Source organism: Pinus tabuliformis, chromosome 7 (genome assembly GCF_031772625.1).
Source record: "Pinus tabuliformis cultivar Carrire ecotype Pingquan chromosome 7, CPIR1, whole genome shotgun sequence".
NCBI lineage: Eukaryota > Viridiplantae > Streptophyta > Pinopsida > Pinales > Pinaceae > Pinus > Pinus tabuliformis.
This window is the reverse complement of record NC_142293.1, coordinates 1,449,533,344-1,449,550,036: the sequence shown is the minus strand read 5'-3', so window position 1 is coordinate 1,449,550,036 and position 16,693 is coordinate 1,449,533,344.

Sequence of the window (16,693 nt, the reverse complement as noted above, 5' to 3'; positions counted from 1 at the left end):
CACCGACCAGACCTAAATCGCCATGTGTCATTTGTAGAGGAGACCACTTTCACAGAGATTGTCCTTGCATCCCTCGGATACTAAGGGACTGGTCTCCTCGTTTGCACAATCCGGTGTCGTCAACCTCTGATGGCCATGTTGAAAGCACACCGTCAACTAGCGAAAGTGAAGTCCCAGGACAAAAAGGGAGGGCTAGACCTCCCTGTAGACTGTGTGAAGGCGACCATGCCCTCCACCGTTGTCCCTTCTTAGACGAGGCTAAAAGAGTCTTGGATGATCGTCCGGTTTCACCGTTACGACTTCCTCCTGGATATAAAAAACTCTTTCCGAGTCCTTCGTTAGTTGAGAACCCAGCTGGCTCGCTCAAGTGGTCGGCTGAAGCGTCTATCATTGAAGATAAACCAACTGAATCCATACCAGACGAAAGTCAAAAGGTCGAGGCGGCAGTTGACCCGGTTTTGCCTTCAGAGGTTTTATCTTCGAATGATACAGTCACTGAAGAGGATAAGGATGACACCATCCAAATTCACTTCATCAACACAGACTCCGACGAACACGGGGGCAATCCACCCATTCATTTATCGCAGGAAGGAAGTTCATCAGAGCCATACCCGGCCGTCTACTCAGTCCCACCTCCAAGCAACCTAGTTGTATCCTTCGACTGGAACCAACTAGGCAGACCCCGTTTGCCAGCAAGCATACCATTCCGAATTATCGTTCAAATATACAGAATGGTCATGGCTGGCACCATCATAGATGAGGGGGCATCTATGAGTATCCTTTCCTCTATTGCTTGGAAAGCGCTTGGTTCGCCATCGCTTTTGCCTGAGATGAGAAATCTGACAGGCTTTGATAAAGGAACCAGTCGACCTTTAGGGATCCTCCCCAATGTGCCCATAACATTGAAAGGGAAGACAGTTCAAATGAATGTAATGGTCGTTCAAGGACCCTTGGATTATAACCTACTCCTTGGACGAGACTATATTTATTGCATGGGAGCCATCGTCTCCTCACTCTTTAGAGTAATGTGTTTTTCGCACGAAGGAAGAGTGGTCAAGCTCGTGGACCAGCTTTCATTTCCCGGATCACGCATCGCAAATAGTCATATACCATCCCTAAATGGTCTCTTCACGCAAGAAATGTCTCAACCCACAGTCCGTCCTCCCGATGAGCGCGAGTAATTCGAAGGGATATGACTGGAACCCAGGGGGCATGCGTCCTGGTCTGCTTCGGCAGGAAAACTTTGGGTATAGGGTAGGTTTCCGCGGGAGAATATGACTAGTCTGTACCCCGTCCGTCAGTGGAAGAGGGGTTATTCTAGAAAAAGATTCTCTTGTCAAAGTTATGTGTTTGGCGCTCGTTGTCACTCACCTTTGTCTATCTCGGTAGACATCGCCGAGGAAGTGTTTTATTTGCACCGCGAATAGAGCAATCTTTGGTAACCTGTAAGAGGTAGGCCTTTCCTGGTAGAACAAATGTTTTATCTGCAAATTGAGGGGTAACCTTGAAATCGTACTTTATACCTGGGGGCATGCAAACCTTTTGGAGTGCAAGCAAAGAGCGGTTATTTATCTGTTTTTTGGATTAGTTGTTTCCTAACTTGCATAAAGAAAGGATGCGGGGCAAAGCTTTGTAAGGTGCAAGCTCCATAAAAAATGGCATCTTCAATGAGACATTCTTATCATATGACTGGATTAATCGAGCAGTTTTAGCACATAGTTCATGCTCGTTAAAAGATAAACATAAGATCGAGCAGTTTTAGCACATAGTTCATGCTCGTTAAAAAATAAACATAAGACCGAGAAAGTGTTTCAATCCATGTTTAAGCTCGTTAAAAAATGAACTATCCTCCGGTAAATAACCACCGTGAATGTAACATTATCATCCATTAAAGCCTTGGTCGTGTTTGCACCGTCACCTCCACTTTTCCATTGGCCGATCATTCACCTCCATTTGATTGTTTACCCATTTTGAGGAACAGCTGTGAAGAGTGATTTCACTAGCCATCCTTGTGACACTGTCGTGCTTGGAAAATTCCAACCCTTACCTGGAATTAGCTGCTACCCGTCTTATCACTCGTTCCTCAAAAGACGAGTCTTCTTTAAGCTCTTTTCATCTGACTCGTAAAATATGAAAAGATTGCCGAGTTTTGGCCTTCCAGCTCATTAAAGCGACCGGAAGTGCTATCCCTCCTCTAGATTTTAATCTTTTTGGACCTGAGGGATCATTGCACAAAAAGATCGAGCGCTTGTATTGTTCGGCTCGTTAAAACTATCGAAAATTCATCCCTTCTATATTGTTTTATAATTTTTCGGACTTAAGGGATTAGATGATGAAAAAGGACTTCCGGAGTTACCTTTACGTTCCTTTTCAGACTCTCTAAAAATGAAAAGGACCGAGTTATCTTTGTCGTTAAACTCGTTAAAAACATTAATAGCGACAAACTTGTCTTTAGACGAGAACGAGTTTCACTATCGCTAGGCTCGTTAAAACATAGCGATGGGTTTGCCCGAAGGGAAAATTATAGAACAAGCATATGTTATCCTCCTCAAGCTTGACAAAAATAAAGAGGTACTAGTCAGCAATGACTGGGGAAAAATTGGGAAGAAACTCAAAGAACCTTTATTGGTAGCGAGTCGCTCTTGAACATGACACTTCCACTCCGTGCCTGAGTCGGGTTGGGTTGTTTCATTCACCGGTCACATCACCATGGTCTCGCCATACCATCCACTTTTGGGGTAAATGCTACCAATCCATCATACAAGTGTCGCTGACATGTTCAAGAGAAGTCATCCAGAGAAGTCACCCGTGTCCCATCCACTACCATACATTATACTTCATTCTTTCATGACCGCCACCCTGAACCATATATCATCAGATCGTTTTCACCTCCATCAAAATAATTTGCTCCATTCCGTGTCTTTGATGTGGGATACATCAAGGCCCTCCTCTGACGGATCGCTTCTTGTCGACATCAGCTCATTATCCGAGAAGTTGATCTAGGAACACCCCTTCAGTACTTTGAAGCTTGCATGCCTCAATGGCAAGTTTCTCACTTCTGGCGACAGGTATACATCAATGACCTTCGACCGAAAGATTTTGCGTGGTGTTCGACGCCAAGTCCTTTATTCACACCACGTGAATTGTACTGCAGTACCTTGAGGGTCATTATCATTATCGGTGATTCCTCTCGCGCTTGTTAACAGTTTACATCATTGACTGGTAATCAAGCGATGTCTTTCCATGTTCGACTTCAAAACATTTCTCACATGGATCGACTTGTACTTCGAGTGAAGATCGGATGAGATTGAAGACCCCGGATCTAGTTTCATCCATCCGGGCTGCGATATATATTCAGGAAAAATAAAAACATTGACATGTACAACATTGCAGCACAGATAATCATCCTACCAAAAGGATGATGACTTCATCAGAATCATCAGTCTACCATCAGACGATTGTCTGTCCTATGTACATAAAAATGAATTTATAAAGCTGAGCATGGGAATGCCCGCCTCAGCTAGATCATGAAAATAGTATGAAGATGATGTATTGTATTGTATCTTATTACAGGTCTCCTCCCAGCATTGAAAGAAATTCGGATCCTCCTAATAAAGCATTTCACCCGATAAACAGCCTCATACTTTAGGGGGCAACTGTTATAGACATTTTTGTGCCTTACAGCTTTAAGCATGAAATGTCCATAATCCAAGGGATCCAAAGTCCCTAAAAGTGTTGTTCCTACCCCTAAAGGAACAAGGTCAACCAATGACAGCTTCTCCCAGAAGTTCTCCACCAGAAACTACTCAGAATCAGTCAAATCAGGATCATTTCAGCTGCTACACTAGCTACCTGCGTTGCATAGCACCCCAGTACACTAGCTAGGTGCATTGCAACGCACCTAAATGCACTACCAGGGTGCGCTGAGTGGGAAATGACAAATGGCAGTGTCATTCCGCGAGGTGGACAGACAATGGAAGCTTCCAGAATCTTCCCCAATGACACTTGCCTCACTGAGTTCGACCAAGGATGAGTAAGAGGCTCTCAGTCTCCAAGTGGAAGCAAGAACTGACAGAGAGAAGCCACAAGTCAAAACATAAGCTGACTCATCCTCTTTACATACATCTATATATGGATCCCTCATCCCAGAGATCCAGAGGCTGGAATTTTGTACTTTGCAGAGAATTGCTGTTGGTTTTGAGATTGAGATTAGTGCATTGGGTGATTTATGCTTTGTTGGAGGTGAAGAAGGGATTCCTTTGCTGGGAGGTAGATGCTGGATCGGGACTCACTTGGTTGTATCTCCTCTTGGATCTTCTTATCATATCAATAAAACTATTTGAGTTTCTCCTACATGCTTGTGTATCAATGATGTTTTGTTATATTTGCATGTTTAGCTTAATCTGATCCTAAGCTATTTATGAATGTAAATCTATGTCTTTGTGTAGTTTTCCTCTTCTGTGATCTTGCAAGAACTTGGTGAAGCTGGGCAAGTAAGGGAGAAGGTAGCGGGAAGCAAACAAAGAGGTGAATGTAAATCTATGTCTTTGTGTAGTTTTCCTCTTCTGTGATCTTGCAAGAACTTGGTGAAGCTGGGCAAGTAAGGGAGAAGGTAGCGGGAAGCAAACAAAGAGGAGAGCGATTGGATCAACAAAATAGCGCAAGACATAGGTTAGTTCATCCTTCCTCTTCGTTTACATTTCATAAAGAAGAATACGAAAGTAGTTTTCCTTGTTTGTTACTAAGGCACTGTCACACCTTAGAGTGGGATAGGGGCGTTCTGAGTAGATACTTTTCCCAACAACAGGACTTTTTGGAGATCTGGAGAAATAGACGATTCTAATGTGGAAACATCTAGCGAGCATAATTGTGCAATTACACCTCTTTGCTCCTTTTTTAGAAGCTTTGTCATACTATTAGAGCTGATTATCTTTCCTGGTTTCCCTGCAATACCCCTTAATTCAACTTCCTTTCTTTCCGTAGAAAATTTGATGAAAAGTTCTTGAAAATTAAAAGCTATTGTACCCAAGGATTGTAGCCATTGGACTCCTAGTACAACATCAACACCTCCTATTAGAATGGAAAGCATTGGGCTAGTCAATACATATTCTCCCATGGATAGCTTGATATTATGGCACTTTCCAGAGCAATTTATTGTTCCTCCATTTGCAATCATCACTTGAACTATGGTGCTAGATATAGGAATCAATTCAATTCTTTTGCTACCTTACAATGAATAAAATTGTGGGTGCTTCCTGAATCAATCAACACTATTACCTTTTTCTTCTTGATTTGTCCTTCTATCTTGATGGTTTGAGGAGTGGTAATTCCAACCAATGCACTACAAGATATGGTCAGATTTATTTGTTCTTCATCTAGGCTTTGTTCCTAGAGTATATCCTCTTCTTTTGACCTTTCTTGCTCCTTTTCTTCTTTCTCTTCACAATCTAAGTAGAATAATTTCTTCTCAGCACACTTATGACCTTTAGTGCATTTGATATCACAACTGTAACAAAGCCCTTTTGCTCTTTTTTCTTCCAATTGTTGTGGTGTCAACCTTATAGGTTGTGGAAGACTAGGGGCAACAACACTTCCGTCTTTATAGTTGTGAGTGGTATGCTTCCTGGTTGCCATAATTTTTTTTTCCATTTTTCTTGCTAACATGAATGCCTTCTCTAATGAATCAGGTTCCCAAAGGCAACCATCATGTTGGATATTATCCTTTAAAGAACCTATGAACACATCAATCCTATGCTCCTCTGGAATATCTTTTACCCTTCTGTTCAATTTTTGGAACTCCTCAATGTGCTCCATTATTGAACCCTTTTGTTTGAGACTTATCAATTGGCTAAAAAAAGTGTTTCTTTTTGTATCCTCATAATGTGCTATCAATTCTTCCGTAAAAATTGCCTAAGTGATAAATGGTTTACGACAGAAAAGCCATTGATACCATACAAACTGATTTGGTTCCAAATATAAAGTTGCCACACGTACCTTTTGTGTGTTTTTCACATTATTGAGATCGAAGAATTGCTCCATCTGTAATATCCATGTGCCAGGATCCTTGCCATCAAACTTCCTCATATCGATTTTTGGAATATGGTGAGTCTTCGATCCAACATTAGCGTCTACAAAATCATGATTAACATTTCTTTTGTTCTCATCATGAGTTTCCTTTAGTACCCTTTCACCCTTAGGGACCATTTCTTGTAGCAACTTATTCATATTTATCTCAATTCGTCCATGTCTGTCTTCAAATCTATCTTCAAATCATCCATCTTAGCTTCCACGTTAATCATCTTAGCTTCTATGCCTTTCTTTAAACAGTCCATCTTAGCTTCTACACCTTTCTTTAAACCATCCATCTTAGCTTCTACATCTTTCTTTAAGCCATCCATCTTAGATTCTGTTCATTTTTGTGCAAGGGACATTTGTTGCACTTGGTCTTGTAATTTTGATATATCATGCTGCATTTCTTCCTCTTCTTCATGAGTCATGCTAGAGCTTTCAGGTTCCTTACTAGGTGTTTGCATTTTCTTTCCTCGGGGCATCAGTTACCAATAATAATTCTCTACTATGCCCTTTGAATTCCTTCAAAATAAATTTTCAAACCAAGCTTAAGCAAAAATTTAAGAAAATCTACACACCTTTTTTCACTTTGTAGGAGCTCGATATTGCCTCTGATGTATCTCTGTACTTTCCAATCATCTAGTTCTGAATTTGTGAGCTGTAGTAGCCCTCTGTGTCCTCTTTCCAATGCTAGAAGTCTGACCCAAATTGGATTCTCCAAGGAAGAGTTATGTGAAATCTCCCACAGTGACTTGCTTATATACTAGTTCAGTAGAGCGAACTTGTACGACGTTCCACAAGTCACTATTTCAACCTTTGGATCTAAAACATGCATACAAGAAACTACAGTCTGTCCTCTTTCTGTAACTTCTTACAAAATTTCAATCTGATCCCCAGAGAGAAAGTTATGACGATTTTCCCCAGGTCACCTGTTTTGAATGTAATTCAGGAGTCTGCAAAAAGACCAAATTCCTCAGATCATATCTCCGCAAATATTGCATGAAAAACTCTGAAATTCGGACCCAAGGTTCAGCACGATTTCTTCTCAAATGGGTTTTTTCTGCGACTTCTGAAACGTCACAGAAAAAAAGTTATAGCAAAAATTCCACGATGACCTGTTTGGAGCAGTGAAACCCTAGAATCCAAAGCTCTGATACCAAATGTTATGAACCAGCTCAAGAAAAGATAGAAAAGATAGATCAACGCCTTAGAATTCAGCCTCTTCGAGGGGGAAACCTCCTTTACATTACATAAATGAACAATTCTTGGATGATTCAAATGACAAAACCTCCTTTCTATATATAGGAGTCTAAGGAGTCACAATATAATCCAGCCGACCTAACAATAATAATATAAAGCCACAAAAATAACAATAGAGGGATTCTATGGGGCACAGTAATAACAATATGGGGGAAATAGGGGCACAACAATATTAATAAGGGGTATAACTAAAATAGTAATGGGGTAATCACTAGTATTATAGGGACCCAACAGATATGGGCTCAATCGCATGTACACGCCCTTTAGATAGGGCATAATTGTGTATGGGATTTAAAACATTGTTTTTTAGAAAAAAAACCAAGTTTGGTAGGGAAGGGTTTCCCTATGCCATATCATAGAGCATCAAATCTATCAAGGGTGGTAAATGGTGCTATAAAAGAAGGTTTTCTTGAAGGGATGACTAGGTAATTGGAGGGGGACTTGGACTAGGGTTTGGGTCTTGATTGTCTCATTTCTAGTATATTCTATAAGAAGAGGAGATTTTCTGGGTTTTCCCTTTCTTGGAGCCTAACTTTTGTGTTCTCTGTTTGTACTATTTTGATCTTGATAATTGTTTGATGAAGAAGAACTAATAAGGAAAACATAAGGAGATAAATAAAGTTCACAATAAATTATTAAGGTTAAGGAAAATCTTAATTAATAGTTTCCATATTGCACTTTCCAACTCCAAATGCCCTCATTGGCCTTACGAGTATCCATGCACAATGATATACCTTATGCTCAAATTAATGCCTTTGAGAAGGCTAAAACCCTCCTATACTAGAATATTATCCTCACAAAATGTTTTTTTCAAGTCTGCATGGATTAATATAATAAATTTGAAGTTTACGTTGGCCTTGGAGCCTATTCAAATCTAAAAAATACACCTACTTTTCTTCAAACTTTGATGCCCTAGAGGACCGAGACCTACCAAGAGAAAACCTTTCCTTTTTCAAGGAAAAACAATGAACCCAAATAGATCAAAATTATTCATAAGTTCCTCTAATCTGATGCACCTTTTTCCACAGGGACGAGAATAGAAATTTCAGATCTTCAAAGGATATTCGTTCAAGCCATATATAGGAGATGAGGCAATTCCTCCTTATATAGTTTTTGGAGGGATCAGTAATAGGATTCGACTAGATATTTTTAGGAGGGAAATCACATTTGATTAAACCATTGGAGGGAATATTTGAATTTTCAAATAGTTTAAGTTTTGAACCAAACTCGCATTTTAATTTAAAAACCTCTTCATATAACATTTAACCCTTTTAATGATAATCCTCATGATATGAAGCATAACTTAGCCAAATATAATTTCCACATCATCATCTATTTTGATTAACACATCATTCACACTTTGCGATCAAAGAAAAATTGCCACATTAGCAACACTTTGGGGTTTTGAGCCACAAATTGGGGCTTCAAATTCAAACTGTCATAACTCTCAAACAGAGAGGGCCCACGAGATGCTCCACATATCAATAGAATTAGTGCAACAAGGAGAATCTAATCACGAGGATTTCCAAGAAAAAATTAGTGATATGCTTCTTAAAAAACCTCCAATAAATGTGGGGTATGTCCATTGTCCATGGAATACAAACCCTAGAGCTAGGGTTTCTAGCCATCTTTCCATTGGAGCTTTGAACTAATGAAATTTAGAAAAATGTTAAGAGTGTTCATTAATGGATATTGGCATCAATGACAACACCATTCAACATTTCTTGCTTGCTGGGAGACATATTTTGCAATGTAATCTTATTTTTCTTGTACCAAACCTTCAAAAATTTACTTCTGCACATTAATATTAATTTTATCAATTGAGTATATGCAAGGATATCCTAAACCCATATCTACACCATCAATATATATAGCATAAAAATATAAATACAACACATTCATCCATGGGAATCTTCAAAATTTTAAAAATTTGGATGTGTCAAGTTGGTATTTGCAATCTTTTATTCAAGTCAACATTGATGAAATTATGTTTCCTATTAAGATTAATAGAAACAATGAAATCCTATTGTTATTTACATTCTTGAGTCTATAATATGAATTTGTCACGTGAAAAATAAATCCTTAACTTTTTTGTTATCCTTCTTCACAACACAAGATTATCTATCGAAAAATAGTTTTTCATATTTTACATCTAGAATTGTCCATAAATTATCATCTTGAAGAAAATTCCACCATATGGTTGCATCGTCTTTTAAATTTCTATATGCCCACACTTTATAGTTTTTCTCCATTTGAAATTATTTTTGTTTATGTATTATTCAAATACTGGGACTATCATCTTTTCCTGTAAGATACATTTTGCTTGAAAACCCAAAAATAGAACTAATATTTCAAAGTGAATCACTGGATTTTCAATGGAGCTCCCTTATGTAGTTAAGGTTTGAGACCAAAGATGTAAAATGATCATAACTTGTCTTGTACTTATGGGATTTTCTATTATGACCCCAAATATAAAATACCACATATTTTTTGGATCTTTAATGTTGGTTTGATTGAAATTTATGCTTGCAATTAAAAGATATCCAATCTGTGAAATTTGTGGCCATCACTATAAAATACCCTAAGAAATCATCAATTTTAAATTTCTAATAACTTCACTTCCTAGACTCCATTTTGGATGATTGTTTCTTTTGAAACTTAGTATTTTTTCAAGAGGAATTCAATCATTGGATTAGATACTCCCAACTTTGCATAGAATGTTTTAGAAATCAATTTAATTCTATTGTACTAATATTTTCCTTAAAAAATAGCAAAAAAAAAATCCCACTTCATTATCAAAAAGGAGCTATGATTCCACTTATAGTAAAACTTCTTGGATATAAGATATTATTCACAATAAAATTGAAAAATAAATCCTTTAATGTCCAAGATACCAAAACTTTCACCATGAACAACAACAAGAATACAGAGAGAAGAACCCTTTAAGGAGCATAACACCCTCAAATACTCCTTATGAAAGGAATACCTTCACAAGCCATGCTTCATACAAGACAATTTGATTAAACACATCTCCAATACAATAATACTCGTATTTATATTTTCTCATGAGTATTCCTAAATACCTATACGAAATACCCCTTATGATTATATTATTTTCTTTTAATTACATAATGGGTCTGTTCCATTATTATATCCACATCACATTCATTATCCTCTTTGGTACCTCCCTAATTACCTTATATTTTTCTTCCTAGTTACTTTACAATTTAGACATCTCTTTAGTTATTTCATGCCTAGTACGAGATGAAATTTAAACTAACCTGGATAATTTGGTTTGGGAGCACTGCTACCTCTTTTATTTGTAATTTGGAACAATCCTTGTATTAGGATTCTACTTTAGATTGTATTGTTTAAGACTATATTTTCGTATTCATAAGAAAATAATGTTTCTAACCTAGTTGACGGTTGATCCAAAGCTTGCCACATCCATCATTTCAATTACATCAAATCCTTAAGAGAACCTCTACAAAAGTCCTTTCTTTACTTTAATGTGCTATGAAACTTCTTCGCTTATTTGTTGCAATATCTCCTATTGAATCCTTGAGAAAATGTTGAAAATGAACACGTCAAAATGTGCCTATGATTGAATTACCCAATTTTCCAAAACCAACAATCCATTAGTGGAGCTATGGATCCATATTGGTTGCAACTTTAATAAATGTATGACAACTACTTATCGAATGTGTTTCTCACTACCTATATACTCTAAGAAACTGTGCTATTCATTAAAATTAATAATAATAATAATAATCTAACTTTAAGGTCACAAGAAAGCCACACACTAAGTTGGTTTATGTGACCCACTTGTTTTTTATGGTTCAATTTCTTTGATGTTTATGATGAATGATGATGGTGATGAATTTATTAGGTACTAGCTAGAATAAAACCTGAAACATTTTTTTTTATAAAATGCTTGACAAAACTAAGTCTATAAAAAATTAAGACCTACTCTTCATTGCAACCAACCTTCCTTTCATCACTATTGCTTAATTTTCTATGTTCCATTAAGCTAGATAAATCCACATAGTTGATCGCTTTACATATGAATAAGAGTCATATTGTTCTTCATTGTTACAATAGAGGTATCTAGCACCCCTTCGAGTCTGTCCCATATGGCATGTTACTAGTATTTAGAGTGGATGACCCTTAAATTATGACATCCCTATTTTTCATTACTATTTGTTTCAAATTCTCCTAAATTTTTGCATTGTGTTGCATCTCAACAATATTGCTTGTGTCCTTTTGTGTCTCTTTTTTCATACTTATATGTCTTGTTTTGCATCCCAATGTCTTTATAGAACCATGATCTACATCCATTAGTACCTTCTCATGCATTCTTATTGCATTTAATGTAACCCTTGCATATTTATTATGTTTTAGATATTGGTTCCATCCCTTATATGCTATGTTTTTGTTAAGTATGTGGGTTTTGTCTATGGTTTGGCTCCACTATCTTTTTGTATCAGAAGTGGTGAAAGTTGTCATGAATATAACTTTCATTTCATGCTAAGATGTTATGATATGGGTGTCAAAATTCTAGAACATGCATTCAACCTCATTGACTGCATGGGGAGGATAGTCCCATTGGATACATGTACTAAAACTAATTAATATAATTTTCATTGTTAATTTACATTTTGTGTCCCCTATTGTATGTAGGCCGTGTCCCAATGACATGAGGATTTGGTCCCACAAAATAAAAATAGTACCAAGCAACATAATTAGTATCATAAGCTATTGCAAGTGTGTTGGGCAAGATTGACATGAGCACATTGTCCACATACTCCCAAGGTATATTTTTCCAATTTTAACCCTCTAATTCAAATACTGCATGTTATCTTACTCAAAGAAACTCTAGTTCAATAAATAACTGAATAAAACCATGGATTTATAAGATATGCATTGGAAATATTGTTCTTACTTATCAAAGACATGGGGTGACTACATATTTTGAAGATAAAGATTGCATGATGATAGTAGTTGGAAATATTATTTGGATACATTTTTTAATGCCTAGTTTGGATACCCTATCTTTGGAATATTGTGTTTGGTAATAATGTTGATAGAATGAACCAAAAGGTTATGTGGATAATATCGTGTTTGGTAATGATGTTGATAGAATGAGCCAAAATGTTGGACAATAAACACAAAAAGAGTATGGGATGCTCATGCTTGGAAATTGTCATTCTTTCTAAGTTTACAATTTTGCAATCGAAGCAAGACATATCCATTTCTTAGATCAAATATCTTAAGGAAATTTTGAAATTTAGAATGGAAGTGTGCGCATCTTAGTACACCCATGATCAAAGGATGTAAATTGAGCAAACATGATAAATCCCTAGAATAAAATAAAACACCATATAGGTCAATTATTGAAAACTTATTATACATGAAAACATCAAGGCCATACGTCATGCAAGAAGTAAGATTGGTCACAATATTTCAATATGCACCAAAGGAGACACATGAGAAAGGAAAAAGTAATAATATTTATATATATGAAGATCACATTGGACTTTGGATTGTCATATCTAAGAAGGACTTCACTCTAACAACATATACAAGTGTAGATTGGGTAGGAAGCATTGATGAAAAGAAAAGTATAAGTGAAGGAGAATTCTTTCTAGGAAATTGTCTAGTATTACGGTTTAGCAAGAAGAAAACTTGAATATCTCTATCCATAACAGAAGTTGAATATATTGTAACAAAAACATGTTGCACACATTTTTTCCCGATTAAGTAGACACTAAAATATATTAGGGTAGAATATGATTAACCAATATCAATCGTCCTTGAAAATACACATGAAATCAACATTTCAAGTAATTTTGTTATATACTCAAGATGAAGCATATTACCATCAAGTACCACTTCCTAAGAGAACAGGTAGTTGAACGGAGTGCTAAGCTAGAATAAATTGCCACCAAGTTAAAGGTTACAGATATTTTTATCAAACCCCTTCCTAGAGAAACATTCAAATATATCAAATAGAAGCTAGGAGTGATATCCATATAATCTTGTTATTAAAGGAAAGCATAAGACTAGGAGGAGCATCCCTTTTCCATTGATGTCAAAGAGGGACAAGTTATAGGCAGAGAAATAATTGTAGACACAAGGAGAGTTGCAGACAAAGTGAGTAATACAATATTGTTGTAAAATTGACTAAGGGTTTCCACCAATGGCAAAGGGGGAAATTGTTGGAAATATTGTTTTCATTGATGCAAAGACAAGGTGAGACTATATATGTTCAAGATTAAGATTGTTGGAAATATTTCTTGGATACCTTTTTATGCCTAGTTTGGATTCCCTGTATTTGAAAGAATTTGAACTCTAAATACCTAGCTCAAATGGGAGCATAAGATATATGGTTGAAAATATTGTTTTGATCCCTTTCTAGAATTACATGGCATTGCCTTTAACTCTATAGGAATCAAAGATATGAAATATTACGTTAGGTCGACCTAGACAAAAGTACAAGTCAACCCATCCAATTTTACATATTAGCCCCATAAATGAACATAGAAACACTATAAATAAACGATATATGAGTGCATGTGAATATCATCTAAAAAAGGAGATATGGGGCGTGAAAGAAAATTTGGGGAATCCTCTTTTGGTTTTAAAGGTGGACCAGAAATGTAATTTGTTGAGTGAACAAGTCATCTTGGAATTTTCACTATAACTTTTCTTCTGGGATGTTTTAGATTGTGAAATTTTAAGGAGATAAAGGCAATATCTTCACATACACGTGGTAAAAATTTTAGGCATTGGTTATCTATACTTTCTTAGATATTACCTATGGAAGTTAGGGTTTTTGATTGATCCTAAAATCTACTTTAAATGAGCTGTCTTGGGAGTTTCGCTCTAACTTATGTTTTTGGGATGTTTCAGACTATGAAATATCTAGGAAACAGAGGTGAGATATTTGGGTACATGTGGTCAAAATTTTAGTCTTTTTTTGTCATAATTTTATAGATATGCCCTATGTAAGTTAGGGTTTTTTAATAGTCCTGAAATATGTTTCAAATAGGTTGGTTTTTCATTTTCACTATAACTTATTTTTAAGGATGTTTTTTAATGCGAATTTTTTAGGTACTTATGGAGACATATAGAAGTAACTATAGTAAAAAATTCAGATTTTGGTTTGATATACTTTGGAGATATGCCTTATGGAATTTAGGGGTTTCGAATGACCCTAAAATCAATTTCAAATAGGCCAGCTTGGAATTTTGTTGTAACATCTTTTCTGGGACTTTTTGGACAATGAAAATTTCATAAATCTATGAAAGCATATAGAAGTGCCTCGGGTAAAAGTTTTAGAATTAGATTTGCAAATTTGGATATATGGAATGTTGTACAATTTTGTTCTTGGGAAAAGGGAAAAAGAAACAAATTTTGGGAGACGTGGATCTTATGAAGGAAGAAACAACAGGTAGACCTAGTAAAGCTAGAAGCTTTTGAAATTGTAACTAGGTTCGTTATTCACAATTATAATCTTGTAAAAAGTAAAAAAAAATGTATTTAAGTAAAAATAAAATATATGTTTATCATGTCCCATTTGGACATTCAAAAGAAAGAAAATTGATTTTTTATAAGTAAGTTTTGTGTCTCCAAGTTGACCAAGTCGACCCTCCATAAGCCAAGTCGTATCAGCTAGTAATTACACCTATTCAACCTCATGACGTGAATTTAAATAAAATATATTGGTCATTACCCAAGAATGATATCGTTTGAGCATACATAAATTAATATTAAGAGACTTCTAAAAACTATAATATACGAAGGATCTAAGACTCCTTGTCTCTGTGATGATGTGAATTCCCGAGGCTATACTTCTCAATGATAATGCGATTTTCTGAGCTATGAATATCTGTGATGATGTGAATTTCCTGAGGTTGCATTATCTTGTAATGATGTGAGTTTCAGAGGCACATTCTTATGTGGTTAAGAAGGTTCTTGTGGCATACAAGTCTGAAAAATAATCTCTGTGACATATGAATATTTGTGGCATATGAACCTTTGTGGCATACAATTCTGCAGTATGATATTTATGGCATACTAATATCTATGACATACTTTTTATGGTACTGGACCCACCAACATTTAGGGGATCTTCCTTATATGAAGTCCCAACTAGACCTCACATCGTTTGGAGTAGGATTCCTAGCAGTGGATGGTAATGTTATACCTTGACGGTGAAAACGCGCAGAGGGAAGTATGATAACTTTGGGTGAGAGCAAGTGTGTAACCTTGCGGAGAGTCAAGTGTGATGCATGAAGGTTCCAACCTATGAAGGGAGAAGGAAGTACACCCCTTGGAAGTATGTAATAGTAAGCAGCTTCATAGGAACACATGAGAAGAATGACATCACAAGCTAAGATGCAGAATAGTCCACAAGTTAAAGTGATGAGTTAATACAACAACACGCATTCAACAAGACTCATACAAATTCAAACAAAATAGCTCATAAGCATAAGTGTAAGTTAAATAACATTCATTACAAATACAACAAGAATGGTCCTACTATACTCACTCTACGCTACAGAGAAGCCAAGGCTCTTCACAATACTCACAAGCTCTTTCTAAGCCTAAGCCTAGCCAAAATCTTAGTTCCCAAAAGCCTATCATATGAGTTATGAGGTTCTATTTATAACAAGAGGGGCTGTCTCTCAACTCCCCTTTGTGACCTTTGAACTACCCTCATGACTCTTCAACTTATTCACAAAATAACACATTACGTTACATGATGTCTTTTCATATTCCAATATTGACACTTGGAATTTCACTTACAACATAATTACAAATAATATATCATTTTACACTCATACCTATATAAGACAAAATAGGGTAGAGACAACTTGACAACCTAACAAGACACAACACTATGATGCTAGAGTTTGGGAGAAGTTTAGCTCAACAACCTCCACTTGCTACTTCTCGGTCACATATTGGTGCCAAACTTGGTATTGTGTGATGGTGTCCCCAAATTGCTTAACGGTGTCTTGCTAGAAGTGGACTCTAGCCTCCATGGCATCCAGGTACACTGTCTTGGAACTTGTGTCCAACTCATTCTGAAGCACGAATAAATTCTTCATGTTCTATGTGTTCATCTCCAAGTCTTGTTGTTATGAAACCAGCTCACAAAAATATAGAAAAGATAGATCAACGCCTTAGAATTCAGCCTCTTCGAGGGGGAAACATCCTTTACATTACATAAATGAACAATTCTTGGATGATACAAATGACAAAACCTCCTTTCTATATATAGGAGTCTAAGGGGTCACAATATAACCAAGCCAACCTAACAATAATAATATAAAGGCACAAAAATAACAATAGTGGG